The sequence below is a fragment of the Castor canadensis genome, chromosome 16, assembly GCF_047511655.1.
Source record: "Castor canadensis chromosome 16, mCasCan1.hap1v2, whole genome shotgun sequence".
Classification (NCBI taxonomy): domain Eukaryota; kingdom Metazoa; phylum Chordata; class Mammalia; order Rodentia; family Castoridae; genus Castor; species Castor canadensis.
This window is the reverse complement of record NC_133401.1, coordinates 7,311,295-7,319,307: the sequence shown is the minus strand read 5'-3', so window position 1 is coordinate 7,319,307 and position 8,013 is coordinate 7,311,295.

Below are 8,013 nucleotides of genomic sequence, written 5' to 3'. Positions count from 1 at the left end.
CCCAGTCTCCCAGCACCACATAGCTGCCTGTCTCTCTGAAAGTGGTGCCCTTTTCCTGAACTTTTTTTCATGCAGGCCAATTTTCTGATTGGCCCAAGTTGGGTTAAGGAAAAGAAATAGTGGGGTAAATTGGTGCAACCACTTCAAAACCCATTTGACATGGTCTTCTAAAGTTGAGCATTCATAGATTCTGTGACCTGACAACTCCTATTCCTATGCATCTTTCCAAGAGAAACTTCTGCACATGTTCATAGCAGTCTTGTTTACAATAGCAAAAACTTGAAGCAACCCAAATGCTCATTAGAGGGACAGTGGATATGTATATAGTACAATAGCCACACCATGGCACTGTGGAATATTATACAGCAATCAAAATGAATAAACCAACTGAATCTTAGCAATATGCCATTGAGAAAACAAGTCCTCCAAAGTTACATACAACATAACATTTCTCTTATCAAGTTAAAAACAACTAAAAACACTCCTAAGTATAGATCTCAAGGAAAACAAGTCACAGATGAGCACAGGGTTTAGGATGGTGTTCACCTCTAAAACATTGTGATGGGGAGGAGGATGTAGTTGATTTATGTCATTGTCAATTTTGCTTTTGGATGGTGGTTTTGCAGGCACTTATCACCAAGCACCAACTTTAAAAAGCTGGAAGACTCATACTTTTTTTTTCAGTGCTGGCAATGGAACCCAGAGTCTTGGGCATGCCAGGGCAAGCACTTTACCACTAGGTTACACCCCCATCCAGGACTCATACTTTCTCATTTACAAAGCTACAGAATTAAGACAGTTCCCTGCTGGTACAAGGACAGTCATCTAAACGCATGGGACAAAATAGAGAGCTCAGAAATAGCCTTCCCATATATGGTCAAATGCCAAGACCACTTGGTGAGGAAAGGACAGCTTTTCAACAAATGGTGCTGGGAAAACTGGGTATCCACATGCAGAAGAATGAAGCAGGATCCTTACCTATACCATATACTAAAATTAATTCAAAGGCTGTTGGAGTGGCTCAAGTGGTAGAGAGCCTGCCTAGCAAGCATGAGAACCTGAGTTCAAACCCCTGTACCCCCCCCAAAAAAGAAAAAAAATTAAAATGAGCCAGGGATTGTAGTAAGCACCTATAGTCCCAGCTCCTCAGGAGGCTGAGATAGAAGGATCACGTGAAGTCAGGAGATGGAGGCCATCCTGGGCAATACAGTGAGACCCCCATCTCAAAAAAAGAGAAATTGAAAACTTTCGTGGCACTATTAGAGAAAAGGTAACCTACAGAATTAGAGAAAGTATTCACAAATCAGCCAGGCACCGGTGACTCACGCCTGTAATCCTAGCTACTCCAGAGACAGAGATCAGGAGGATCACAATTTGAGGCCAGCCCAGGCAAATAGTTCTTGAAACTCTATCTTAAAAATGCCCAACACACAAAAAAAAAAAGGGCTGGCAGAGTGGCTCAAGTGGTAGAGTGCCTGCTTAGCAAGCATGAGGCCCTGAGTTAAAAAAAACTGGTTAGGATGGTAAGTTTTATGTCATGTGTACTTACCACGATAAAAAAAAATGGAAAAAAAGTAAACTGAAACTCTGCATGGACTACAGTGTCTGAGGAACCAAGGAGAATGGTTAATCCGCTCTGTTCCTGAGGTCCAAAATTTAAAACAAATGCTTAGGCACAACCCTGTGCTTTTGAGAGTGTACACTAACAACGCTTTGCAAAATATATCTGCACACTATGTGAGCCAACAGAGATGCTTACGTGAGTGACCTAGGACGTTCATTGGTGCTGGGCACCAGTGGCTCACGCCTGTAATCTCAGCAATTTGGGAGGCTCAGATTGGGAAGACTGCAAAGCCAGGGCCTGGGCAAATAGTTCCATCTCCAAAATAGCTAGAGCAAAAATGGACTGGAGGTGTGGCTCAAGCAGTAGAACGCCTGTTTTTGTAAAAACAAAGCCCTGAGTTCAAACCCCAGTCCTACCAAAAAACAAAAAAAGGGAAGAAAAAGGAAACAACCTTCACTCTGTGTCATCACATTTCAGAAAATGTCAATATATTTCAAACCATACCAACAATTTTCATGTGTGCATATATGTGTTATACCAGTAATTTCTGACAACTATTGACCACTACCTGTGAGGACATTTTCAAGTTGGTCTGGAAGTCTTAGCTTTCCCTAAGGTGATGTTGAAGTCTGTGGCAGCGCCCAGACACGTGTGTGCGAATTTCCAAACTCCCGCCAGGGGGCGCCGCAGCCCCGCTTGGGAGGACCCAGCCCGTCTGCTTGGGGTTCGGGTCTCGGAAGTGCTGCAGTAGGCCGGTGAGATGGGCCAGGCCGAATCAGGAAGATCGCTGTATGGGGCTTGTGCTCTGTCTGCAGATGAGAAACCATTTTGCAACACCAGCAATTGACAGTTGTTTCTATATGCCAGCCCATACTGTCTTTTGTTTTTTTTTTTTGTATGTGTGGTACTGGGGTTTGAACTCAGGGCATCATGCCTGCTAGGCAGGCACTCTACCAGTTGAGCCACTCGCCTGCCCTTTTTTATGCTGGGTACTTTTGAGATAGAGTCTCCAGACCTATTTTTCCAGGCTGGCTTTGAACTGCGATCCTCCGGAGTAGCTAGGGTGTGAGCCAGCAGCGCCTGGCTCCCTAAATCCTTTATGTGCATTTTATATGCATTATTTCCTGACGCCATCAGCACTACTCTTGAGCCCAGTCCTTCTGTCCTTCTGTCATTTCCCCCTTCCGTGGCGATGTGGTCTTGCCTTGCACAGCAATGCTCCAGTGCTCCCGCCCCCGCCTTGGAAGAGGGCGCTACACGCACTGCCAACGTGCATGGCCCACGTGATTGGCACGAGGAACGTCACGTGATCCCATTGCACCAATGAGCGGGCACCGCGCTGTTCATCCATTGAGGACGCTGCTGGGTGCTGCTCCCCACGTGTGTAAGACCGCCTGGAAACGCTGTTCCAGAACCTTCCATGGCTACCACGCAGCAGCCCAGGTGTTCTCGGGGCTCTGCCAGGCTCTGAGGAGCCCCCATCCAGTCTCTCCCTTGTCCCGCTTCACCTTCGCTGTCCCCCAAGTCTAGATGCCTGCTTTCATCAGCAGAAGGCTTCTCAGCCCCAGGAGCCATCTCTGTGTCGCTCTCTCTTTGCCTTCTTCGGCTGAGATCTCCACTTGGGATGTCCTCCCTCTTCTCCCAGTGGCATTGCCGTCTCTAGTCCTTGGTGTCTCCTGGAGAGAGAAACAACAGGGATTGTCTTGAATGATCTGCAGTTTTAACATGATCTGTTCAGACGTGGATTTCTTTCATTGCTTTTTTTGGTGGGACTGGGGTTTGAACTCAGGGCTTCACACTTGCAGAGAAGGTGCTCTACGGCTTGGACCACATCTCCAGTCCATTTTGCTCTGGTTATCTTGGAGATGAGGTCTCTCCAACTATTATCCTGGGGCTGACCTCCATCCAAGATCCTCCAGATCTCAGCCTCCCAAGTAGTTATGATTATAGGTGAGAGCCACTGGCGCCCAGCACAGATTTCTTTTTATGTAGCTAGTTTAAGCTATCATTGCTTCTTGGGTTAGGATTTGCGTTTTTCATTGTTTCTGGAATATTCTCAGCCATCATTTCTTCAATATTACTTTTCATCCATTCTAATTTCTACCTTTGAAGCTTTTATTAGCTATTCTCTTTGTCTTTGTGCTGTATAATTTGATATATTTGGAGTACGGCGTGGTGAGGTGTCTTCCATTTCTGTTGTTCTGTCTCTTACTAAGCTATGTGTAAACCACTGAGTTTTTATTTTTGTGTGGGGGTTTACATTGGTATTTTTATCTCTAGAAGTTTCTCATTGCACAGTCACTTTCATTTCTGACGGTCTTGTTGCTTGTTTATATTTGTGATTGTGTGTTATATTTCTTTAAGCGTTTCAGAAAGTCTACTTTACTGTCAAATCTAAGCAATTCCAATATCTCAAGTTTGGCAGGTCTGAATCTTTGCTTGTGATTGTAGCAAATTATGTTTTTCACGGGTGGCCAGAAGATTTGCTCTTTTATAATGGGACCTGACACCACCTATTGAGAAATGGTTTCTGTGTTCCTTCCCTTTGAATCTAGGCAAGTTTATGACAGTACTGGGAGTGACACTGTGACTTCCAAAGCTAGGTCATAAAACACATAACTTCCTTCTGATTCCTTAGGATGTTTATGCTAAGCGCTCCCCTGCTGTGTGTTAAAAAAAAAAAAAAAGCCCAAGCTTCTGATGGAGAGGAGTAGAGACCTCCAGCCTTAACTGAGCCTCCAGTCAACAACCATCACCAAGTTGTCTGATGTGTGAGTCCGCCATCTTGAAAGCACATCTGCAGCTCCAAACCGAGCTTCCCCTATTCACACGGTGTAAGGCAGAAGCAAGGTCTCTTGGATGATCTCTGCCCATAGTCATTTTGTGAGCAAAATAAATTATTGCTATTGATTTAACACACTGAGTTCTGGGGTCATTTATTTTGTGGTAGTAGACTCCTGGAGTAGTCTCTTCTACTGACTTTCACTCATGGTAACTTACTTTCTTGTGTGCATGATGGGTTTTTTTCTTTGCTTGATCTTAGTCACTGGGAGTCCTGCAAACTTAAATTGGGGAAGCCTTCCTACAGAGAAGATTTGCACTAGGCACTGGCATCTCACATCTGTAATCCTAGCTACTCGGGAGGCAGAGATCAGGAGGATGGAGGTTCGAAGCCAGCCCAGGCAAATAGTTCTGGAGACCTTATCTTGAAAAAACCCTTCACAAAAAAGGGCTGGAGGAATGGCTCAAGGTGGAGGCCCTGAGTTCAAACCCTAGTGTCAAAAAAACAAACAAACAAAAAAACCAAGAAAGAGATATTTGCTTTTGCTTCTTGTGGTACCTACAGGGTACCACTGGATGGACCTGGGTCCATCCCCAGACTCTCTCAGGATCTTGGAGTGCCAGGTCCAGAGAACCTAGCTATCAAATAGCTAACATTTAGCATCTCAGTAGCAATGTTGAGAGGGGCAACACTGCCCCTCTCAGCTGTTCCCTGCTCTGTCCCCTGTCAACTCTTAAATTTTTGAGGAGTTATTCTTGGAGTCTTCTGGGCCTCTTGCAAGATCAGCTATGACTCAAGAAGTGAATCTTACCTGGTGTGTACTCAAATTGATGCAAAGAAGAATCTCCAAGTCTCTTGTCCAGCAAATGACAAAGACATGTCATTTATTCATTGAATGAAAATTATGTCCTGTGCTAAGTGGTGGGGACAAATTAATGACAAAAATAAATGTGAACCCTGCTCTCTTGGTGCACACAGTCTAGTGAAGGGGGAGAGGTTAATTAAGTGGCACTCCAAGATGAACAGTCATGACAAGAGCCACAAGGCTGGCTCAGAGCCGGTGGTGGCAGAACCTCCCTACTCCTGGGATGGACCTCTGTGAGGGAAGGTATAATCCAGTGACCAAGGCCAGGTGGGGTCCATTAGGCGAAGAGGGAAGGGAAGAAGTTCTTCTTCTTGTTGTTTTAAGGCAGGGTCTCACTGTGTAGCCCAGGAAGGCCTCAAAGTTGTGATCCTCCTCACTCAACCTCCCAAGTGCTGGGATTACAGATGTGTACTACCATACCTGGCTTTTTTCTTCCTTCCTTCCTTCCTTTCTTCCTTCCTTTCTTTCTTCTCTCTCTCTCTCTCTCTCTCCTTTTCTTTTCTCCTTCCTTCCTTCTTTTTTTGACATTAATGGGGTTTTGAACTCAGGGCCCTGTGCTTGCTAGGAAGATGCTCTACCATTGAGGTATGCACCCAGTCCTTTTTTTTTTTTTTTCTTTAGTTATTTGTCAGGTAGGGTCTTCCATTTTTGTCCAGGGCCAGCCTCAGACCATGATCCTCCTACAGATGCCTCCCACATAGCTGGAACTACACATGTACACCACCATGCTTGGCTTGTTAATTGAAATGGGGTCTCATGAACTTTTTTGCCCCAGCTGGCCTTGAATAGTGATCCTCCCAACCTCTGCCTCCCAAGTAGCTAGGATTGCAGGCGTGAGCCACTGTGCCTGATCTTCTTTTTCTTTCATTTCTTTTCCTTTTTCTGAGATAGGAATGATCTCACTAGGTAGCCCAGGCTAGTCTCAGACTTGTGACCCTCTTCCCTCAGCCTCCTCAGTGCTGGGATTATAGGTGTGCACCACCACACCTGGCTATAAAGTTATTTTATTGCATAATCATTTACAAAATAAAAATGTAGCCCCAAGTGAGCTCAGTGTGCAGCTAAGGTGAGACACTGATGCTCAGCCTGGTAGAGTGTGTGGAGGAGCATTCAGTTTGTCATCAAGCAATGGAGCATAGAGGCAAGGTACCCCTGACATGACAGCTGTGCTTGGGGAGTCATATGTTGAGGTTGGGACATGGAGTTGGGACATTTATTGGTCTGAAGGGGTCAGAAGGGTTAGAGACCACTCTTGTTTGATTTGAATTGGATGCGTCGTGCTGCCTGTAGCTGGGACTACAAGTTACAAGTAACAAATCCAGACAAGAACCTCAACCAGGTGAGGTGGCTCACATCTGTAATCCCAGCACTCAGGAGTCTGAGGCAGGAGGATCAAGGGTTTGAGGTCAGCCTGAGCTACACTGTGAGACCCTGTCTCATTAAACAAAAACAAAAAACAAACCCAAACCGCAAACAAGGACCTCAAGAGGGCAGATAGAGCTGCGCAGAGATGGCACCGGCAAAGATGGGGGAGGGGAGGGCAGTAGCAAACAAGCATCTCTGGTCCCCACAGGACTAGAGCCTCCTTGTTTGATTCTCTAGAACCTGGGGCTCTCGTGGGAAAGGTTCTGGGAGTCAGGGTGAAGGAACGGTGCTTTTCAGATGTCACAGTAGACCAGACTCCATGCCTATCGTCAGTCTTGGGACTTGAGGTTTCCATGTGGAATTTCCCCATCCACATGGTCTCGTGTATCTCTCCCATCCTTTTTTTGTGGTGCTGGGGTTTGAACCTGGGGCCTACACCTTGAGCCACTCCACCAGCCCTTTTTGGTGAAGGGTTTTTTTTTTTTTTGAGATAGGGTCTCACAAACTAGTTGCCTGGGCTGGTTTTGAACCATGATCCTTCTGATCTCTGTCTCCTGAGTAGCTAGGATTACAGGCGTAAGCACCTGGTTTCCTCTCTCCTTTGGCTCCTTCTGATCCAGCCCCATGCTTGCCTATCCGTCCCTGCCTCAACATCCTCCCTGGGCTGCAGCCTCAGTTTCTCTTTCTGTTCTACTTTACACTCAGTCGCCAGGGGAAACTTCAAAAGCTTAAGTCTGAGACTCCCTGTCTGGGGTCCTTCGTGTTCCCTTCTGTCCTCCAGGTGGAGCAGGTCCTCCATAATGAATATTTAAGGTGACTTGCAACCTACCTCTGAAACACCACTTTGCTTCTGGCTCCAAGCCCCCACTGAGGACATGTGAGGACTTTGAGTCTCCTCGCCCTGTCTCTCGCTCGCCTGTTGGAGCTGCTTCGGGTAGAGCCAGTGAGGAGCCAAAGGACCAATGACACTGTGCTTAAGAGACCAAGCATGAGGACTCTGGAGGTGATCAACAGTCACCTGTGGAGTCTGGCTAGTGAATTGTATCTGTAGACCCAAACTCTGGTTACAGGCATTAGAGAGGTCAAAGGCACACATTACAGCATCACGAGAATAGATCAGACGAATCCAGCTGTGAGGTGTTCAGCAAGACAATGGATATGAGCTCTTTAAAACAGAAAATATTATTTGTAAATAAGTTGGGAGGACAGGGCTAAAAAAAAAAAGACTAGTCCGTGTTGTTGTGCACGTCTGTAATCCCAGCGCTCGGGAGGTTGGCTGTCAGGAAAATAGAGTTTGAAGCCAGCCTGGGCTACATAGAATGACCCTATCTCAAAAAAAAAAAAAATTGCAAAACACAAACCTGGGTTGAGTCTTATTTAAAATCACAGCTAGAAAAGCCACTCTGAGCTGGGTGTAGCTCAGTGGTACAGTGTGTG